Raw genomic sequence first — 23,450 nt, 5'->3', positions numbered from 1 at the left:
GTTGCACCCTACCATGATCTTTACGGAGACATCGTGGTAGCTTAAGAAATGAATGTAGGAAACAGCGAAAGTGGGTTTCCTATATACTGTGAAAGCATATCTGTTCTGTTCTCTTATGATCAGTACATCTAGGAACGGCAATTTTCCGTCTTTTTCCCATTCTGTTTTGAATTTTATGGTCGGAATTAGCGAATTTAGTCCATTAAAAAATTCATTAAAGTCTCCCCAGCTATTGCCCCAGAAAGTAAAAATATCACCTACGTATCTAAGCCTATGTAACTAACGCGTTTTCTTTCAATGGTAATTTTTACAAACAAAAATTTGCCTGTAGCATGGGCAGTCCCCTATCACCCCTTCTGGCAAACTTGTACATGGAATATTTCGAAACAGAAATTTTGTCGTCTATCAAATCCCGCAATATGATCTGGCTTAGATACGTAGATGATAGTTTTACTTTCTGGGACAATCTCTGAGATTGGCATTTGTATCGTAGAAAGGTAGCCGCCATATTGTCCTCTTTAACAGTATTCGTTATCATACTGCCAAGTCCAGAGACACCCAAAAAGGGGGAGAGAGAGAGAGAGAGAGAGAGAGAGAGAGAGAGAGAGAGAGAGAGAGAGAGAGAGAGAGAGAGAGAATGTTTGGCTGTGGCTAGTACGATATAGCAAAGGTGCATACAGGGTTTACATTGAAATCTTCCTTCCTCAAAGCATGCTTATTTGAATATGAACTCCAGATCATTGTTTATTTCTATCAATAAAGTTTATTACATGAAATGTAAAACGGATTTCGTGCTTGAGTGATCCGAGACCAGCAATTAAATTCATGTTGAGCATATAATGCAAACAAAAGCACTTGATCCGGCAAGACCATCTTAATCGCAGTTAAGAGATAATCTGAACCGGATACAGAAAAATAATCTAAAATTAAGTTATACAAAATAAGGAAATAAACAAACTTAGTCATCAGTCACCTAACATAGGATGAAGCCTAGGCTATATAATACATTTAGCCTGAACTGTGGCACAGTCCAACAGCTGTTAGGCTAACCAAGTCGGATATTTCAAGCATCATCAGTGACTTTTGCGGAAAATGTTGAAAATAGAAATTATAGAGCTTCAATATTACTGTATTGTGTATGAATGGTCCAAACTTGATACTGCGGATTTAAGCACTAAGATTAAGTGGCATTTTACGTGTTAGTATGAACGGAGTTCAAATGCGGTCTTCTCCCCGCCTCACCCCACAAAATCAAACCCCCACCCACCCCCAAACCACCAATCCGCAATCAGTAGAAACTACAGCAAAAAAAAAAAAAAAAAAAAAGCCACGATGGATGGAGAACATGGACTCCATACTGAATATTCCTCGATCTCCTCTGATGCTTTCATCTTGCCACATTGAAGTGAGGCGTGTTCATCTTTTGCATAACAGTATAATTAATGTTCATTCAAAAGCAATAAAAACAACTGCAAAGAATTACTGGAATACAGATTTAGAGCATGTTATGAGAAAGGGTAGGGAACAATTACAAAATTAATTCGTATGGACAAATGGACACTGGACCCCTACCATTTCAGATCTACCCCGTCAGGGTATAGTATGACATAACTTTGATGATCACGATGAGCAACGGTAGACTGTCTACGCTATTTGTTTTCTTAGTTACTCATTTTATTCAGATTTTATTCTCCTTTAATTTCACTCAATTTCTCTTACCTCTGTTCTGTCTTTTTCACATTATGTGCATTCTATACTGGGAAAGCACAGCTTGATAAGGCAAGTCACAGACCTCTTAGTTGTGTATGTGTGTGTTTGAGTGTGTGTGTATTTTAATGGAGCTTTTTTTTTAGATTGTTGTATAGTCTTATCGTGTCAAGTAAACAAACCTAGCAATTCCCTAAGGCATTCTAACCAAATTTTGCATCAAACCAATAGTTTACAATTTAAAAAAGAAATGTTTATCAACGATACAGCAAGAGATATACAAGACATATCAACTTACCTTCCTGCTGCCAGCAAAAGGGAGGTGGCTTTCGTTTGACAAAGTTCTTGGAATATCTGTGAATAGAACAGGGAATGATTTGGGTTAATGAATGTATAGATATTTAAAAAAGTAAAAAATATAAAACAAACTTTTTCAAGCACAATAACTGGCGTAGTACACAAACAAGACTGACCCAATTCTCTCTCTCTCTCTCTCTCTCTCTCTCTCTCTCTCTCTCTCTCTCTCTCTCTCTCTCTCGGGAGTTTTAGGAGGAGGGAGGGGAGGGGAGGGAACCCTAGGAAGAGCTAGTGAAACTGATTAATAGAAATGTAAGAACGAAAGAGCACTAACAAGACAAAAAGGCGAGAGTCAGGATGAATGAACGAAATATAAAATTTAGGCCAAAGGCCAAGCACTGGGACCTCTGACGTCATTCACCGTTGAAAGGGAAATTGAAAGCAAAAAGGCTTGGAGGTGTAACAGCAGGAAAACCTCGCAGTTGCATTATGAATCAATTGTTAGGAGAGGGTGGAAAGTAAGATTGAAGAAAGAGAATATAAACGTAGCCAAAATAAAAGGAATGAAAAAGGTTGTAGCTAGGGGCCGAAAGGACGCTGCAAAGACCCTTAAGTAATGCCTACGGTGCACAGCGTGAGGCGCACTGACGGACTAACATACGGGTACTTTCGTGGAAAATTCCTCCACGGAAGAATCGTTCTTGAGTCTACGGTGACTGTTGCCCTCTCTTTTCTGAAATCATACAGGCTCAGGGTTGATCGACTTCTTGGCAAAAGCAACACACACATACATACCCATATGTATATGTATATGTATATGCATATGTATATATGTATATGTATATGTATACAAGGGGTCTCAATACAATGTATACACACTTCAAATTTTTTTTTTCAGATCTTACCTATAAAAATATTTGATGGGGTTAAGACTTAGCTTTGAACAAAGGAAATTCATCATAAAATGCTATTGGAAGTATGAAAACACAGCTGAAGTCCAGAGACAGTACAAAACAGAGTTTCAGTCAGATCAACCTACGCGCGTAACTATCTCACGAATCATTAATAAGTTTGAATCTGAAGGGACTTTGCATAATGTACTGTACACAAGATCCGGTCTGGTGCCTGAAATGGAAAAGTTATATTTCTACATTGATCCATGCTATCAGTGACGATGATCCACACAGAAGAATAGAGTATGACGCCTTAAAATGCGATGGACAGATGCTCTTGAAATCCCCACGTCTCGGCTTGCTTGCCTCAAAGATTTTTTCAGACTTTTCTAAAAACTTTTCAGTATATTTTCTCGCATTCTGGGGCTGGTTGATGCCCATGGCCTTCCGGAGCGGTGCTTGTGTACATTCTACAAGGTCCCATCAGATTCAAACTTATTAATGGTTCGTGAGATATTTACGCGCGTAGGTGGATCTGACTGAAACTCAGTTTTGTACTGTCTCTGGACTTCAGCTGTGTTTTCATACTTTCAATAGGCATTTTAAGATGAATTTCCTTTGTTCAAAGCTAAGTCTTGACCCATCATCTATGGGTAAGATCTGAAAAGAAGAACAAATTTATTTGAGTTATCTGCTGTTCAAGTGTGAATACATTTTATTGAGACATGAAATAGTTTTGTTATTTGATAAAGAACAAGTAAGTTTTCTTGAACTGATATTAGAATTTTTTGCCCTAATTCAAAGTATATATATATATATATGTATTATATATATATATGTATATATATATTTATATTATATATATATATATATATATATATATATATATATTTATATATATATTATATATATATATTATATATTATATATTATAATATGAGAAATATATATATATATATATATATATATATATAATATCAATATATATATTATATATATATATATTATATATATATATATATATATATATATATATATATATATATATATATATATATATATATATATATATATATATATATATATATATATATATATATATATATATATATATATATATATATATATATATATATATATATATATATATATATATATATATATATATATATATATATATATATAGAGAGAGAGAGAGAGAGAGAGAGAGAGAGAGAGAGAGAGAGAGAGAGAGAGAGAGAGAGAGAGAGAGACGACATAATGACAAATACCTCTCATGTCAGACCCCCATAAACCTAGATAAGGTATATTCGTCCGTTACAAAAGCCTAACACATTCATTGTTAATTCAACATGGGTTGTCATACCAGAAGGACCGTGTGTCACTGTTACTTCTTATTTGTGTCTACATTTTCTCCTTATATCTAACGAATGAGGGCAGAGATAATCCTATTTTCGTTGATTTATTTAAGAAGTCTTGACAGGGTTTGTATTAGCCTAACTTCTGGACTGCTCGTTTATTTCTCTGTGCAAATATCAACGACGATAATAACTCTTACATTACTTATTTATCAATTACGATTCAACGTACGTCAGAGCTCTTTTACAGTGACTAATTAATAAACAAAATGAGCACTTAAGTATTACCTATTTATCAATTACGATTCATCGTGCGTCAGAGTTCATTTACAATAACAGTCATTTTTCCACAATCACTAGTATATAAAAAAAACTTCATGAGATAGGAATTCTTTGATTAATCACGTCTTATCATTATCATTTATCATGTGCGTCTATTTTTCGCAGTCGTAAAAATACATACACATTCATGGAAAATTTAGAACGTATCAATAAAAATTATTTGAGGTGTTAGAGAAAGGATGACTGACTGAAACATGAACTCTTGGCTGTAAAGCCAAGTTCTTTGGCACTTTCAGTCATTCAGCTCTTGACTCAGTGAAAACTAGGAGTTCGAGATAAGAGAGTTCCAGGAAATCAATGCGATGGAGTATTATAGACACCTGAAGGTGAAATTACGAGGAACCGCCACAGCTGCCCTGAGAGGTAATAGTTAAAGAGGATAAAAAAAAAGTTAAGTATATCTTAGTTTAACCAGACCACTGAGCTATCCTAGGGCTGGCCCGAAGGATTAGATTTATTTTACGTGGCTAAGAACCAACTGGTTATCTAGCAACGGGACCTACAGCTTATTGTGGGATCCGAACCACATTATGACGAGAAGTGAATTTCTATCACCAGAAATAAATTCCTCTAGTTCTTCATTAGCCGGGTAGGAGAGTCGAACGCTGGGCCAACAGCGTGCCAGGCGCAAGCTCTATCCACCCCTCCAACGAAGAACAAAGCCCTTTGTTGGCCGAGTCGCTTGAGTTTCAGACTCTCACTCGATGGGCCGGAGTTCAATTCCCACGGCCGGTTGATGAAGAGTCAGAGGAATTTATTTCTGGTGATAGAAATTCATTTCTCGCTATAATGTGGTTCGGATTCCACAATAAGCTGTAGGTCCCGTTGCTAAGTAACCAGTTGGTTCTTAGCCACGTAAAATAAGTCTAATCCTTCGGGCCAGCCCTAGGAGAGCTGTTAATCAGCTCAGTGGTCTGGTAAAACTAAGGTATACTTATTATTTATCCAACGAAGAATTAGTTAACGAGGATGGATAGTGAGTTGGAAGAAAGGAAGCAAGAATGGAGGTAAAGTAAAAGGTTGAAAAGTGGACGCAGCTATAGGCCGAAGGGACACCGCTAAACGCCTTTTAGTGATGCCTACGGTGCAAAACGTGAGATGCACTGAAGGCACTACCCACCTGCAGAGAAAACGTAACGAAATTTCAGATGACGATGATAGCAAAATCACTTCCGGAAAACGATGATGACATTCCAAAATTCATAAAATTAAAAGAAATGTCTCTTGAGTGAATGAAACTTAGTAATAAGTAATAATGTAAAAAGATGATAAAAAAATTTAATTACAAGTTAATTAATTAGTGAGAAGCAGGGGTGAATAAAAAATATACACAATTTATATCAAAAGACTAAAAATACTAATGATGAAATTGTTTGATACATAAATATTCCCATACTCTGTAACTTAACAAAAAACAGATCTTAAGTAATTTATAAGAAACATAAAATATTATCTTTTCGTGGACAGCTAGTACATACGAGACTATTTCCCACCAAGTCACACACACACACACACACACACACACACACACAGAGAGAGAGAGAGAGAGAGAGAGAGAGAGAGAGAGAGAGAGAGAGAGAGAGAGAGAATTTTGCTCCGATGAAGAAAAAACCAAAGGAATCTGTCTAATCCACACTCAACCTTCTTAAGACTTTTTTTCTTTCAAGAGATTACGTGCTTTGTTTACCCCAAGACTTATAAGCGATTAAGATCTTGCATTCTGATGAAGGGAAAGCAACAGCGCCTGATTTTTTATGAGGGAAACACAAAGGGCAGGGAAACCCAGTGTCCTTTTCTAGCCCAGCTGAAGAGAACTAGAGAGAGGAAAAGAAAGCTTTAAAGGTTGTACTTAACAAAGAAGAAAGCGATAAACCTTTTCAAAGAAGGGAGATTGTATGTCAGGAAACAGATGTAAGGAGAGAATACCAAAGCTGTGTCGCAAAAAGAAACACAACGGTTAACCAGTGAATAATGATTTATTGGTACACAAGAGAGAGAGAGAGAGAGAGAGAGAGAGAGAGAGAGAGAGAGAGAGAGAGAGAGAGAGAGAGAGCAATTATGCCTAACGCGGGGGCAAGACATTCTTATCTATGAAACAGCTACAGCTAAACGCACACGCAAACACATTGCCTGAATAAACTTTGAATGCAATTAAGTATTAAATAATTATTTGCAAAGCACTTAATCATGACATCTCCTGCTTAACACAAGAATTTATGGAGGAAAGTGCACGCTTATGAAATAGTGCGTAAATAACAATAAAATTTAATGACTTCAATTCTTCCTAAGCAGCTATAGGCCAATTAGTCTTAAGTCTTTTTCATAGTTCTTTACAATATAGACAAAATAAGCAGATGCGGCTTTAATAAATTAAAATTATAATAAACTAATGAATCAAAAGACAAATGTACGTATTATGATCGTATCCAGTGTTAAATCACGCCGTGTAAAATAAATGAACTCTGTTGTCAAAGTTGGACAACCAGAATAACGGGCTTCTATGAGCAACGTTCTAAGCGAGAATTCAAACGCCCAAATCACTGAGTAGTCTCTCTCTCTCTCTCTCTCTCTCTCTCTCTCTTTCTCCTCGCTGCTGTCACTATTCACTGCAAACAGCCGGGTAAACAAAATTCTATTTACGTTGAAACAACAAACTTCTCGAACACACGACCAGCTGACTCAAGCCGAGGCCAGAAAAATAAGGCATACAATTGGACGCGCTCTCTCCATTCAAATAACGGACACTTGATATGGTCGATTTTAGTTTTTTATTTTATTTTTTTTATTAATATTTGCTTTAGATATCTAACCAGTTCAATTACTTCTAAAATTTTTCTTTCATTATATTCAAAATAATTTTATGTCATGGAATGCTTTAGTTAGTCCCATGTTTCTGTACTAATTACTGGTACAAAAACAAAACCCCCATATTTTCTCTTTCTCTCTCTCTCTCTCTCTCCACCAGTAAGCAACACTTACCTAGCATGATTATCTGTGTCGTAATGCCTTATAATACCAAGTATGATTTTTTAACTTAACCGAAACTTACATAAAATGCACATAGTAGTAAACACACGTACAGATGCACGGTACATCTATGCACACCCACAAACTCAGTGTATTCATTTACATATACAAATGGATTCCTTGACCAAGTATGAAATATCACAATTTCACAAGCACTTTATATACCCATAAAGAAATTCCACCGACAGTTTCGACCAAAATTTACATTTATTTGCAATTATGGCAACATCTATAACAACCAATGAAATGCATATGAAAATACAATCTGGAAATACAGGGAAAAAGCGGAGGCATTATTATTATTATTATTATTATTATTATTATTATTATTATTATTATTATTATTATTATTATTATTATTATTATTATATATTATATTATATATTATTATTATTATTATTATTATTATTATTATATATTTTTTGTCCATCAAAGTCATCCTGTTCGACTGGGTAGTTTTTATAGTGTGGGGTTCCGGGTTGCATCCTGCCTCCTTAGGAGTTCATCACTTTTCTCACTATGTGCGCTGTTTCTAGTAGCACACTCTTAAGACTGCATGAGTCCTGGAGCTACTTCGGCATATAATTTTTCTAGATTAATTCTCAGGGTTCTTGGGATCGTTCCTAGTGTTCACATGATTATGGGTACAATTTCCACGGGCATGTTCCATATCCTTCTTGTTTCGATTTTGAGGTCTTGATACTTATCAATTTTTTCTCTTTCTTTCTCATCTACACTGGTGTCCCATGGTATTGCCACATCAATGAGTCATTCTGTCTTCTTGATTTTGTCAATCAACATCACGTCAGGTCTATTGGCACGTATCACCCTATCTGTTAATAACATAGTCCCAGAGGATCTCTGCCTGATCGTTTTCTATTACCTCCTCAGGTTAGTGCTCGTACCACTTATTAGTGCAAGGCAGAGCCGCTGGTTTTTCTTGCACAGGCTCCAGTGGAGGGTTTTTGCTAGTGAATCATGCCTCTTTTTGTACCGGTTCTGTGCAAGCGCCGGACATTCGCTTGCTATGTGGTTTATGGTCTCGTCTTGCATACTGCACTTCCTGCATATGGGTGAGATATGATGATGATGATGATTATTATTACTGGCGTTGCCAATTCTTAGGATAGTAGGATAATAAAAATTGCACAGGCTTCAACGACTGCTTTTCAGTTCATAAAATCAACTAATTAGGTGATGTCGTACAACCGAAGAAATGATTGATTGAACCATGAAATTTAAGCTGTCATGCCAACCACTGGGGAACTTTCAGCCATTCAGCGCTTAGCACAGTGAAAGGAGGGAGTTGGAGTGGTTGGACAGCAAGATAAAGGAGATCCATAAAATAAAGGAGATGAAGTAAGAGGATCTCTAAAGGTGGTACTGGAAGAAAACCCCACAGTTGGATAAGAAGTAATAGTTAGAGAGGTTGGGCAGCAAGACTGAAGAAAGGAAGAGAGAATGGAGTTTCCAGTAATAAAAAGGCTTAAAAGTGGGTGCAGCTGAGGGCTGAAGGAACGCTGCAAATACCCATATTAAAGCCTACAGTGCACCATGTGAGATGCACAGATGGCACTACCCCCTACAGTAACTCACTATCAAGTACTCCTGTCCATACCATAGACCTGACTTTCAAAATTATATACTGTATATATATATATATATATATATATATATATATATATATATATATATATATATATATATACATATATATTATATATTATATATATGAATATATAAATATATATATATATATATATAAATATATATATATATATATATATATATATATATATAAATATATATATATATATATATATATATATATATATATATATATATATATATATATATATATATATATATATATATATATATATATATGTGTGTGTGTAATCTACTAGTCACTTTTACCAGACACATATGTAATTCTAATAACCACAATGCCCTCTTAACTTCTCGAATTCTTCGTGCTTTTTGGATATGCTTGTAACTACGACGCCGTGACATCCAAACACAAGAAATTGAAGAGACTTGTGATTTGCCGGTCGCGGGAGACGAACCCAGGTCACCTTAACCACAAGGAGGTCACGTTGCCGACCTGACCACGGCAACGTGACCTCCTTGTGGTCAAGGTGACCCGGGTTCGTCTCCCGCGACCAGCAATCACAAGTCTCTTCAATTTCTTGTGTTTGGATGTCACGGCTTCAGTTTACAAGCACATCCAAAAACCACGAAGAATTCGAGAAGTTAAGAGGGCATTGTGGCTATTAGAATTACACACACACACACACACATATATATATATATATATATATATATATATATATATATATATATATATATATATATATATATATATAAATAATACTGCAAAAGAAGTCACATGTTAGCATGTCGTCTGAAATATACAAATAAACCCATCAAGGTACAACATAACAGAGAGAGAGAGACAATGACATCAAATCCGCACCGACACAGCTGTACCTGACCTGAGAAAAGTTGACAATCTCTCTTCTTCTTCCCCCCGCCCCGCACCAGCGCTTCGACGGAAGCCCCGCCGTGCATTGGCGTTCTGTGCGTGCAAGGTTTTTGCTTTGCATAAGCAAGACTTACAAGGTTAGATTACAACAAAGGAGAGCAGGGGATCCAGAGGCTTAGGTCAGCTTTACGTAATTGCACGGGCCATAATGAGAATTTCAAATTTGCTATCCCCGGGAAGTTAAAGGTTCTAAGTCAATCTAGACGAGAGAGAGAGAGAGAGAGAGAGAGAGAGAGAGAGAGAGAGAGAGAGAGAGAGAGAGAGAGAGAGAGAGAGAGAGAGAGAGAGAGAGAGAGAGAGAATTATTAACCAAGTTTGGGATTACATTTACGTATCGTATTCAGAGCAGAACTGTATCAATTATTTCCAATGAATTGCTTTATAAGGACTTACAAATGTAAATCATATCTGGGTTGTAAAATGGTTTTGGAAGACTGAAAATGCCGAGTTGTTAAAAAAAAATTAAGGAATTCTTTTTTCCGAGTTCTATGAGAGTGTGGAAATCATACCTTGATTGTGAAGTGGGTTTTGGAGGACTGAAAGTATCAAGTCGTTCAAGAAAATAAGTAAAAAATGCGCCGAAGTTTCTTCGGCGCAATCGAGTTTTCTGTACAGCCGCTATAGCGTATAATTAAGGCCACCGAAAATAGACCTGTCTGTTGGTGGTCTCGGTATAATGCTGTAAGAGCCGCGGCCCATGAAACTTTAACCACGGCCCGGTGGTAGCCTACCCTGTAATGTTGCCAGAAGCACGGTTTTGGCTGACTTTAACCTTAAATAAAATAAAAACTGCTGAGGCTAGAAGGCTGCAATTTGGAATGTTTGACGATTGGAGGGTGGATGATTAACATTCCAATTTGCAGCCCTCTAGCCTCTTAGTAGTTTTTAAGACCTGAGGGTGGAGAGAAAAAGTGCGGATAGACTAAAGAGCGGACGGGCAGACAAAGCCGGCACAATATTTTCCTTTTTTTCTGGTGCTATGACAGTGTGGGTTTGACAATTAATATGGAGTACACCGTAAAAAAAAAAAAAAACTCAATGTGTCTACATTCTTAAGTATGTGACTAACTGAGTTTGCGGGACTCTCAGAGTGCCCTTGGTGGAGTGGGACCAGAGGGAAAAAATGAATATATAGTAACAGTAACTGGTGCAGGTTTTGTAAAAACCTTTTAAGGAGTTGCATCCCTGGTCCTTCGTGAGCACTAGGTCCAGCTGGTCGAGCTGGTCTAGCTGACAGGACCTGGATTTGAGCTCCGAGCCAGGGTAGAGCAACCGCTGCCTTGTAGGTTCACATCTCCTTAAGTAATGGATACACAATCAAAATTCGTGACTGATTATGAGAAATAACTGGCAGTGGAATGACGAATAAGGTAAATCACTGAGTACTCTGTCTCTTCAGCTTCAGCTCTTGAAATTTGGCATATGACCTTGGTTAAAACCAATAGCCAACGGCAGGGGTCACTGGCCATAAGTTAGCTAGGAAGTGCATGCTAGAAGAAACTTCTGACACTTTAGTGTATTTAGCCAACTATTCTTCAATGGATCCCCAATGTCAGTGGATAGACAAAATTTAGAAATGACCCCCAGTCTAGTCTGCAGTTTCCCAAAGTCACAAACATGTTTATTCAAGAAGTGCAAATGTAACTGGTATAAAAGGAGTGGGCATGATCTTAACACCAAATATAGTAAAGACATCGACTGAATGAAGCAGTGCAAAGCAGATATTTGCTGGAAATTTTAAAACTGCATTTTGTATAGTGCCATGCACCAACAAATAAACTCCCAGAAGAAATAAGAGGAATTTTAATACACCTGTAGAATGTTATAAAGGATATATCAGAGAGCAATATGAGAAATGCTCTTGGTGATATCAATGCCAAAGTGGTAGGAACAATGAAAAAAATGGAGGATGCAATGGAAAAGGAAGGCCTGGGAGAGACTGCATACTAAAATAGGGTGCAACTTTATTTTTTGTGTTGCAAATAACCTTGCAATTGCAGGTATTTTTTCCTAAGTAGGGGCATCCTTAAATATTTGGACATCTCCATTTGGCACTTCACAGAAACCAAACAGATCATATAGCCATTGATCTAGTGAGAAAAACAACGCTTAGGAATGTTAGAGGCTACAAAGGAGCAGACTCTGGCAGTGATCACCTCCTTGTCACTACAAAACTTAAGTTGAAATTAAAAGCATCCAGCATAACAGTTGACAAAGGATCTAGGGTTAATACAATGGGGCTTGACATACCAGAAGCTGATGAAGAACTGAATGTACTAAAGGAGTGAATTCACAGTTTTTGAGGGGGAATTTGTAATAAGGAAACTTAATGGAATAACTGCGGAGATGAAGTTAGCTGAAAATGAAATGATACCTTGCATACTAACCAAGCTGCTTTCCAGAATATGACATGAGGAAACAAAGCCTGATGATTGGGAAGAGAAAGTCAAAGATGACTGAATGTGGTAGCTATAGGAACAATACTTATATCGGTTGTGATGAAATATTCAGCATATTCATCCTTTGTAGGCTAGGGAAAGAAAGTTATAAAATGCTTAATGATAAACACTCTGGATTTAGAAAAGACTTAAGTATTACATATCAGATATTTATGCCAAGACTTGTGCAGCTTATGGAATTTAAAAATCTCTTCCTGATAGCTTTTGTTGATTGAGAGAAGGCATTTGACATTCGACAGTGTAAAACAAATTTGAATTATCTATGAACGAAGCAGAGGCCAGGGTTAATGATGATGGGGCCTTGTCAGGTGAATATTCAGTAAATAGTGGGTGCTGCAAGGGGATATTATTTCACCTTTGCTTTCGCCCTTATCGTGCTTTTTGCAATAGAAAAATTGATTAAAGATCAAAGAGAAGGTCTAGATTAAGTTAACAATAAAAGGATGATAGACCTGGAAATTGCAGAGAATACTGTTGTAATAAACAAAACATCACAACATTTACAAGTCTTGATTAAGTTAACAATAAAAGGATAAAATGCATGTTGTAATAAAAAGATCAAAGAAAGGACATATCTAGAGATGGGATTAAGATAAATTTAAGGAAAACAGAAATAATGAGGGTAGAGTATGCACAAAATAATGAAATAACACTGGATGGATAAAGGATTTAATAAATTTAAGGAAAACAGAAATAATGTCTTTCAAATAAATTAGAGACTATAATAAATTGTCTCTCAAATACAACTAAAGGTTCTCCTAAGTTAGAATATTATAAAACAGATTTAAAAAGGAAATCACTACGGGCAACTGCATAAAAAAGTAAGGATATGCATTAGCCTAATATGATCTGTATTGCTATATAGATATGAATCATGGTATGTCAGTAAAACTACATCTAAAAGACTTAGCTTTTTTAAGAACAAAGCTTAAAGAATAAAGTCAAATAGCAGGACAGGGAGAGAAATGGTAACATCAAAGGGATTATGGAAGCACCATACTGTAGTTGATCTAATGACGAAGGGAAAATGGAGATGGATTGGTTATGTAAGCTACGCTCCACTGGGACACTGAAGAGTTGGGAGACCTAGACCTAATTAGATGAGAACTATGAGTAGGGAGGCTGGATATGAGTGGAGATTTGTAGAAGTGAAAGCACAAGTAAGACATGAATGGTAGACTTTTACATGGTGTAAGAGCAGATTCGAATCCCACGAAGGACAAAGGTTTTCACTCATTTCATTTGTGATGCCGAGGCTCTTACTGGAAAGTGCAACTTGAATATAATGGAATGGAATGGATAAAAACTTAGGCCAAGGGCCAATCACTGTGACCTATGAGGTCATTCAGCGCTGAAAGGGAAATTTAGATAAGATGGTTTTTGAAAACCTGAGGAAAACACAGTTGCACTATAATACAATATTGTTGGGAGAAAGAAAGAAAGACGGAATAAAGAGAATATAAACGTAGGTAAAGTAAAAGGAATTATAGGGGTTGCAGGTAGGGGCGAAGGGACGCTACAAAGAACCTTAAGTAACGCCTACAGTTCACCGCAGGAGGTGCACTGACGGCACTAGCCCCCAACGGGGCGAATAAAATGAAACAAACAAGCTCGAGTCGTTACGACCTTTACAATAAACAGGATAATGAATTGGTAAATGTGACCTACAGTATCTGCAGTTCGTGTCTATTATAGCCAAATTTCCAAAAATGAAAGGAAAAACATAGGCCTACAATGCCATGAATGAGGTCAATGAACTGAAATTTTCTCAGACAATTCCACGTTGTAATGAACGTACGAACGCAAATGAACGAATTTTCAGGTACAGTGAGACAAGCATTCCAAGGAAATTCTAAAAAATTTCAAGCAACCCCAACTTTAATTTCAAAATTCACGTAACAGTTTCGAAACAAGGAAATAAATACTAATCTGCATGTGGTGGTGTAACCATTTCAGCGCGCTTAACCAAAGCCCAGTATAGCCTAGTTCCGTCAACAAAAGGTTTCATATTGGGAAGAAGTAGGTAAACTGTTTGCCGAAACAGTTTATATCATTATTTTACTTCGTTTCTCAAAAATGTGCACACTTTCACACCATCAGTCTAAAAGGCAATAAATTTGCCAAGCCTGTCTCCAGAGACATGCCCATATGTGAAAACTGGGAAACAGAGCGAAGGAATAGATAAATAACAAATAAAAGCAGATAATTCAACATAGATCAGCAAAACGTCAGAAAAACAAATGCAACAGTGCATGCAGTCTTCAGCATACGAGCACCATAACAGTCAGAAAGACTCTTCCACAAAACTGAGGGAACGGAATGACAAAACTGTAGCGCTAGCCAGTTTGTGACATATGGCACCTAGCCAAGATGCAGAGATGAGGACGCTCTACCAAGCGAGATGTATGCACTAATTCTATAGAAAAATATCAACGATTCCGGAAGTTCCTTGCTCAGGAATAACCACGGTCTAGAAAGTGGATATAACTTACGGAAACTGACCGAACAGAATGCCTTGCGACGACGGTCTGAATCATAACTACCGTTGTAGAGGACAAACAGAACCGCCCCTAGACTAATTTCGTCGGTAGAGCATAGATCAAATCCAAATGTGTGGACTCTTTCTTCATTAATGTTTTCAGTCATGTAAATAAACAAAATGTTAAGCCTCATGAAAATCATGGCAACCAGAGGTAATACAGTTAATAATAGGTCTACTAATGGATTCAAACCATCGGATAAAGGTGAAAGTTGGCAAATGTGTATTTTATAACCCTATCTAATTTTTGCAAGTATTATTTAGTACCTAAGTTCGATAGTTTTGATATTTATAGAGTAAAATGAAGTCACCGATGCCGGAACCGAGAAAATCAAACACAAGGATCCTCAAACAACTCGTGACGTAAACGTAATATGATGTCATGATGCTCCGCCCATCCACCAGGTAGGCGGTGAATGGATATGCTCACAGTATGGGCTTCAACAAATTCGATAATGCCAGCAGGATGTGGAGTTGCCCCCGTGGTTGCAAGACTGCATTTGTGCTACAGCTTGCCACTTTGTATACAAGCGAGAAGACCCGTGGAAAGATTTACTATAGCGTGAATAGGTCATTATTTCTTTAGTGGGTGATAGTTACTTGGCTATCCCAGAAGTGTGGGCAGGAGCTGTTAGACAATATCCATGAAAGCGTGGATTCGGGAACCAGTCATCATTGACATCGCTAGCAACAATGAGGACGGGAATGACGGCCTCTTCCTCGAGAGTGACGATGAAGACATTTTGTAAATAAATTATGCATAGTATTAGACGTTTTATTTGTACATCTATAACAATTAAAAACAAAATGATTATAACAATATGTTCCTCATTCAAACTGATTTCAGTATATTTTCCTTTCCATGCATATCAATATAAATCGTGTTACATTTGACTGATATCTTTACTCCTACCATTACCTGTTTAGGGCACTGTATGACAAATAAAAAAAAAAAATAGCAATGAGTTACATTAACTGAAATAAAACAATGGCGTTGACCTTTACACCTCCAACATTTGAGGGCAATGAGGTATCATTGCTATTCATTTGAATGCTACCTTCTAGTGGCCGTTCCTGACTTGACTTGCTGTCAAACTAGAAAAGGGATTGTCTTTTTGTATTCCCGCCCTGAATAGATGTAGATCTAACAAATGAACTATGGACTGCTTTATTATGTGGATGAATTACATGCATTGAATTATTTGTAGAGTAGAAACTATACGAATATCAAGAAAAAAAAATGGAAGAATTCCAAGCTAACAACTTAGTCCAAACAGCTGCTGTGGAAGTTGCGGTAAAACCTCCACAAAATAATAATAAAATTATTGAACATGCTCGCCATCATTGATATCGCTGAAGCCTAAGATGAGTACTAATATAACTAGTGAATATGTCACAGCAAGTGAGCGGAGCCACAGTGAAGAGACGTTTTCCCCACATGTAAACTTCTAATTGTGACGTCATTATTGTGTCCAAAACCCTTACCTGCAATTTTGATCACTCTGGCATAGGAAACACACTTTTACTCTAATAAGTACCAGAACTATTGAACTTGGTACTAAATAATATTTGCAAAAATTAGGTAACGTTATAAAATATACACTTGACAACTTTCACCTTTATCCGATGCTTTGATAAAAAGGTATTGCCAAAAACCGTGTTTCATCGGCTCTGATTCCCTTAGTAGTAGTTAGAATTAGATGCCACTATAGCAGAACAGGTTCTTGATCCTAGAGTACTTACTCCCCATTATAGTAACAGTCGATAAAGAAGTAACAAATGAACCTAAGCCTCATTATGCTCTGGTTTACTTTCATAACTATTCTTCCGTCCCATTTTAACCCATTACTTAATATTTACTCTCAATACATTACTATCTGGCCCAATTTATTCCCAGAACCTAGTCCCAAAAGGACTTGGCAAAGCAAGCTAATGCCACAGGTCGAAGACAGGGCCACACGAGGTGCGAGGTGGCCCTGTCCTGTCTTCGAGGCGCCCGATTTTAGGGTAATAAAACAACTGGTGCCCATTTGGCAACAGCAAGCACAGGTCAAAGAGGACGCAGTGCCTTTCTATACCAAAGAGAGGTGAGCAGCAGTTGCCATGCGTCTTGTTCGCTTCCGGCTTCCTTGAGTGATGTGGTTGTTCCGTCTTGGTGTGTCATCCAAAGATATGACGGCGAATGCAGTGTCTCACACCGAAGCGAGAGAGAGAGAGAGAGAGAGAGAGAGAGAGAGAGAGAGAGATAGAAGCCAGCCTGAATGATTAGCCTATGTCTCACTCAGGATACCTTTCTAATCTTGACACTGTAGTGCTTCAGTTTTGCTTTAGCTTTTATGCTTTGTAGTTTTTAATGACATGCCCATGAAAGACAGAGTCAGACAAAGAACAAGGAAAAGATGGAATTTCCTCCAGTAACATAAGTAGCCGTACCTAACGCAAGTCATGCACAAAGAACTATTGTAAAGTGAATAAGCCTCCTTTCAGAAACAAACTCATTTGCATAGTAATACGCACCGTCCACCTGTGACAAAAGTCCTCTCTCTCTCTCTCTCTCTCTCTCTCTCTCTCTCTCTCTCTCTCTCTCTCTCTCTCTCTCTCTTCCACACAGAAGAATGAAGAAAAATGGGAATAAAATTTATGTGTATGTCACGCTTCATTTTGCAAATTCTCTTTGCGAAGTCAATTTCTCGGAAAATAAGTGAAATTTTCGAATGGGCCAGAAGAACTGGTACACCAGCCCCTAAGCATATCTAGGCTTGGAATATTTCTGATAGTACTATTTGCCTACTTACGACTACGACTATCATGAGATGTAGTCAAGGAACCAAGAACTTGCGCTGTAACGACTTCTACTATTACTCGCATTACTTCTAGCTGATCTTGCTGTTGACTTGAAGTACTTATTAAGCAAAGAACAATGGTTTTGAATTGAATTGAATTGAACTGAATATAGAATTTAGGCCAAAGGTCAAGCACTGAGGCCTATGAGGTCATTCAGAGCTGAAACAGAAATTGTCAGTAAAATGTTTGAAAGGTGTAACTGGAGGATAACCCGCAGTTGCACTATGAACCAATTCTTAGGAGAGGGTGGAAAGTAAGATGGAAGAAAGGGAATATGAAAGGAGGTACAGTAAAAGGAACGAAAGAGGTTGCAGCTAGGGGCCGAAGGCACGCTGCAAAGAACCTTGAGTAATGTCTACAGTGCACCGCATGAGGTGCACTGACGGCACTACCCCCCTACGTAGACAATGGGTTTGATCTTTAGCCTGAAGACAAAATTAGTCTTACTGATTTCCCTCAAGGGGGCCTTCTGCGTTAATAAAAAAAAAAAAAACAATACATTAGAATATTTGCTTTTCAGTTCATAAGTTTTCCCACGAGGTGTCATACAGGCAAAAATAATTGTGTTGAGATGATACCTGGAATAATTATGAGCAATGCCAGATATTTTGGAAAGGCGAATGTAAAATAGGTCTAGCACACAAAATAAATTTATGAATGAATAAATGAGTGAAAAAGACAAAGAGGTTTTCAATCATCGATATCTTATTCGGCACATCTCCGACTTCATCTGAGACGCAAGATGGTTAAATTTCCACTAATTATTTTATGATTATATAAAGCCGATTGTTCACTCCCTGTATGGTTCCTTTTTTTTCTCATTACAATTGTAAAACGTCCACTCGAGTTTCAATATCCCGACAGAGAAGTGGTTCCATTAATTTCACGCAGTTAACGAAAACAGACAGCAGGCGAGAAGTGAATTCCAGTTCCCTACTTAAACAAAGGTTTCGATTTTCTATTTCCTTTTAAGGCTTCAACGACACCTGAGCAATCAGTTACATGTTGTATTGGGAGGATTCCTCTGCTAAGCCTTAAGCTTGAGAAAGAAAGAAGTTATGCCACAAAATAGCATTGTGCATTTGCCACCTCATGAGCTAAATATCTATTCACGAAACAAAAATCAATACGAGCGTTGCTAGGCTAAAGTAAACTGACCTACCGGCATCAATAAATATAATTATTTTCTCGGCGCATATTAATAATTCTGCAAAATATCATCTCACAGCAATATAATGACTGATATTTTGAATATTTTCCCGCCTCTTTTGAGCAACTGCCTTTACGGATTGACTATAAATATTGCAGAATGGAGAAACGGGGGGTGACTAACTTAACCTTACTTGAATAACCTTGTTATTTCTAACTCAACCTCACCTTATCTAACCTCGTCTTATACCTCTTTGCTTTACAAAAATATAAAACTAAATTAAACATATGATACCGTGAGATGGGCGAGTCTTTGTTTTAAAGTTTCTAAAAATAAAATACTTAGCTTTATCAAGAAACGACCTGTTTTAAGGTCATAGGACCTTACCAGTTCCAAGGGCACTAACCTGGTCTCACCTAACCTTACTCTTTACGTAAATTTGAACATATCTACCAGACGATGAAAACGATGGCTTAATTAATGAATGGTTTTCCTCCTCAGTAATGCATTCGATAAAAAATGATTTGGAAAAAATGTTCTCTGAGAATCATTAGAGATTTCCACAATGATTTAATGACCGTACAAACAAAATTCCTCTTATTTAAGAATCCTGGCTATTAAGCATTCAAAACCTCAGCTTGGCTCCTCGTGATTATGCTGTGGACTCCCAGGACCTTGTCCTCAGCCATCCTTTCCTTTGCGTGGGCTAGGAGACTTCCAGTTTTGCCTGTTCCCAAATTCTCAGCTTGATCAAAATTCTGGAAACATTCAAGCTTTTCCTCATTTAGCTTCGAAAGACTCGCCATGTATCATTCAATGAAATTCCACTGTGCTGCCAATCCCTTCCTTTTTTGGTCTAAGAGTCCTCCCCCGTAGTAGCCTACAGTCTTTAAAGTGTGTGTCATTCACAGAACCTTAATTTTCTGTTTAAAATAATTTGGGTGCTTGGTCTAGATGACCTTTTTCCATAGTTTACTAACATTATACTGTGGCCCTAAAGTGCTCCCTCACCTGACCTAATAAACCAGCATACTGCCTTCATTCAGCCTACAAACCCTTGTCCTAAAACAGTCACTTACTTATATGTTTTCCCTTTAGCACATTTCTCTTGGCAAAAATAGCTAATTGACGTTTTTTTTAATTAGTCTAACTCTCGTGGCTGTTGTTTTATCCGCCTTTTACTTAATGACAGCCAGCACCCATGTCTCAATGACATAGATAGCACATTTTCTGAACCCTACCACTTTTCACATGAGGAACTTCACAATCAGCTTGCCTACACTGGAAGGCTCAAATATCATGAATGAAGCAGCTTTACATTTTAGGGTCATGTTCTTGATATTCCTGAATAATTTCTTCCAAATAACTACTATTAGGCTAATCTTGCTGCTGCGCATTGAAGGCCCCGGTACCTTGAAGTAAATAAAAAAATACGGTTAAAACATTTAAGATATCGCGCACTAACATCTGCCTGCGATGTTCATTAATCTAGATTTGGAAATTTAAAAGTTTGCAGAGTACGTACATTATCGAGTTCGGTTAGGCTAGGTTAGGTTAGGTTAACAGGAAGTATCCTTTGTATCTAACCTAAGGTGAAGGCGTTTTCATGAAACAAGAACCCTATATCTTTTTTCAATTGCTTTTCGTGTGCTCTGGTCCCTTATATCTATTAGCCATCAGCAAAACAAAAATGTGGCATTCCCTACTCCAATAATACTAAAAAGAGAGAGAGAGAAAAAAAAATAACAAACCACACGACGGACACTTTGGAAATATACAATTCATCGGTTTTGGCGAGCTATCTTTCCAAACACTAACCAGCTTTGTGTCATACTTGACAATTGAAACGTGAAAAGACTGATGATGTTTGAGTTTTTCATATGGTGAATAATTCAAGAAAGGGCATCTGCTGGCAGGCTCAAATAAAAAAAGGTAGAACTATATAGTAGCTCCGCGGCGGAAACAGCACTATAACTTGACTTTTTCTACAGTTTTTTGGTTGCTAATTATGAATTTACCTTTAATTTTTGGCGCTCGAGTGTAATTAACCTGTAATTAACCCCTGAAGTCCATCCAACAAGGGTTTCCATACGCGATTTTCACAAGACAGAGGGCAGGTACGTCTGTTCAGAACGGTTCATATCCCGTCCGGCAAGGACAATAACTTGTTAACGTATGGGTACCCCTCCCCCGAGCCAGTACTAAACACGGCGAAGGGACATTCCATTTGGCCGACCACAAACAGATGCACCGCCAGTATCAGAACCCCTTAAAGTGTAGAAAAAACCAGTAGAAAAGGTAAAAACAGGCACGGAGCTAATATATAGAATTACCTAAAAATATATACCCAAAGCTAAACGGTGTCTGTACATAGGTACTCTGAACTTTTCACGCTCCATAATGCAGTAGATTCTGTGGCCATGCTAGAGGATCGTGAAATAATAGACCGGAGAAGTACCCTACAGAAACATATACAGTATAGCTAACAAAGATTTTGATTGTCATCCCTGGGGTCGAGTATAGAGTACTATCGCCAGTTTCCCAAAGGATAATGGAAGTATAGTCTTAATACTGTAGAAGGAAGAGTAAGTCAACCTGACTCTGACCAAAGATAGTTACTAGGCTTATTTGCTCCTTAAATTTCCCTTTTATTACTGATCATCAACAGTTACCATGAATATATTGCCCCTGAAATTTCCCTTTTTACTACTGTACCCCACCACTCACCATGGAAACGTTATTCACTAAAACGATGAAACGAAAAATCTTGAGACAGTACCTTGACATGTAGGCCGATGTATGATATTAGAACAGTAACGATTTCTTCTAAATGGCTATTGTAAACTTGTTCCAAATAGGGTAACAATCCCATGGCACCGAATATAATGTACAGGCAGTTACTTCATATAATACCGAAAAATGAAATAAATCACAGATATAGTTTTCCAGAGGCGCGGACCCATCCACGGACACCAAACAGAGATAGTACTAACACTGTCGCGAGACGGGTGTTGCACCAGCGACGATGGGTGGGTTCTTTGCTGTTTCCATTTGAGTATTGTATAATGTATACTATGATTTAGTTGTGCTTCCAGAGTCTTTGCAAATTATTTCCATCATATTCTGATTTTAATCATGTGGAAACTTTAGTCATTTACTAGTTTTAGTTTCTCCTACAGTGTTGTTGTATTTCTGACGGATGCACGTTGGTGTGATTATTCCTAATTATATAAAACCGACATGGTCACATCCACCCGATATATGTGCCTTTTCGATTTCCTCGCATTTTTGTGAGTTGGGGTGATGCTCTCTTCACTGAAAGCCTTTAATTTGATTTCCAAAGCTTGTAGGTTCGAGAGCGTACCAAATAGAGCGAGAACATCAAGAATTAGAGTTCATTGAGGTAATTGTTACAGATACTCATTCCTGTTTTCTTTGCCGCTCCTTCGCGGAAATCGTCGCTATAAATATGTTTGACCTTCCTTGGGGAAGGACGCATACACTCGAGCAAGCGAGACCACTGCGTTGTTTATGCAGTGTAAGGAACGAAAATTTTGAACTTTACTATACGAGAAATCCTTGTGAGAATACGGTGTTTATACAATTCTGCTTTCACAGGTCATCCTAAATTATACGTATATTCGTGTATACCGCGTAGTCTATAAATTACGGATCCACAATCTGCAAGTTTTAACATTTAAACTAGGTGTGGAGACTGCATGATGTAGACGTGTTTATTATTATTATTATTATTATTATTATTATTATTATTATTATTATTATTATTATTATCGAGCACATACACTAACCAACTGAATATAATTTTCTTACCAAAAAGTCATTTTTTGATAACACCAATTCTAATTTCATATTACTATCTGACAAACAGTAATTTATACAATAATCAGTTCATTATCTCCAAAGTTGAATTAATTAAAACCTATCCGTGCCAAACCGGTGGAAAATGCGATTTTAAGCCTGCAAATTGGAATCAACGAAATATTTCTGAGTATTGTGCTTTATTATCATAATTTTTCTACATTTTCCACTTGTTTGTGACTATATGATGGTCATATTCATCATAATTTTATACAATTTATATAAAATCTGTTGACTTTCATAATCTGATAAAAAAAATCGTACAAATTCAGTTTTGTGCTTTTCTCCCTGATAGAATTAACTAAGCGCTGTAGTTCCACACACACACACACACGATGTGTATATTATATATATATATTTATATATATATATATATATATATATATATATATATATATATATATATATAT

General features: G+C 37.2%; 1 long non-coding RNA gene across 1 annotated transcript; it reads right to left on the bottom strand.

The window, feature by feature from the left end:
* Positions 1-202: 202 nt before the first annotated feature.
* On the bottom strand, positions 203-22,156 carry LOC136855536 (uncharacterized). The gene is made up of 2 exons (XR_010858059.1): positions 21,941-22,156; positions 203-2,061 (listed from the first exon to the last, which is right to left on the bottom strand). It is a non-coding gene; the product is annotated as an uncharacterized lncRNA (long non-coding RNA).
* Between the last annotated feature and the right edge of the window lie 1,294 nt (positions 22,157-23,450).

The sequence above is a fragment of the Macrobrachium rosenbergii genome, chromosome 3, assembly GCF_040412425.1.
Source record: "Macrobrachium rosenbergii isolate ZJJX-2024 chromosome 3, ASM4041242v1, whole genome shotgun sequence".
Classification (NCBI taxonomy): domain Eukaryota; kingdom Metazoa; phylum Arthropoda; class Malacostraca; order Decapoda; family Palaemonidae; genus Macrobrachium; species Macrobrachium rosenbergii.
Note: the sequence above shows the minus strand (reverse complement) of the source record. Positions and strands in the feature narration are given on the sequence as shown.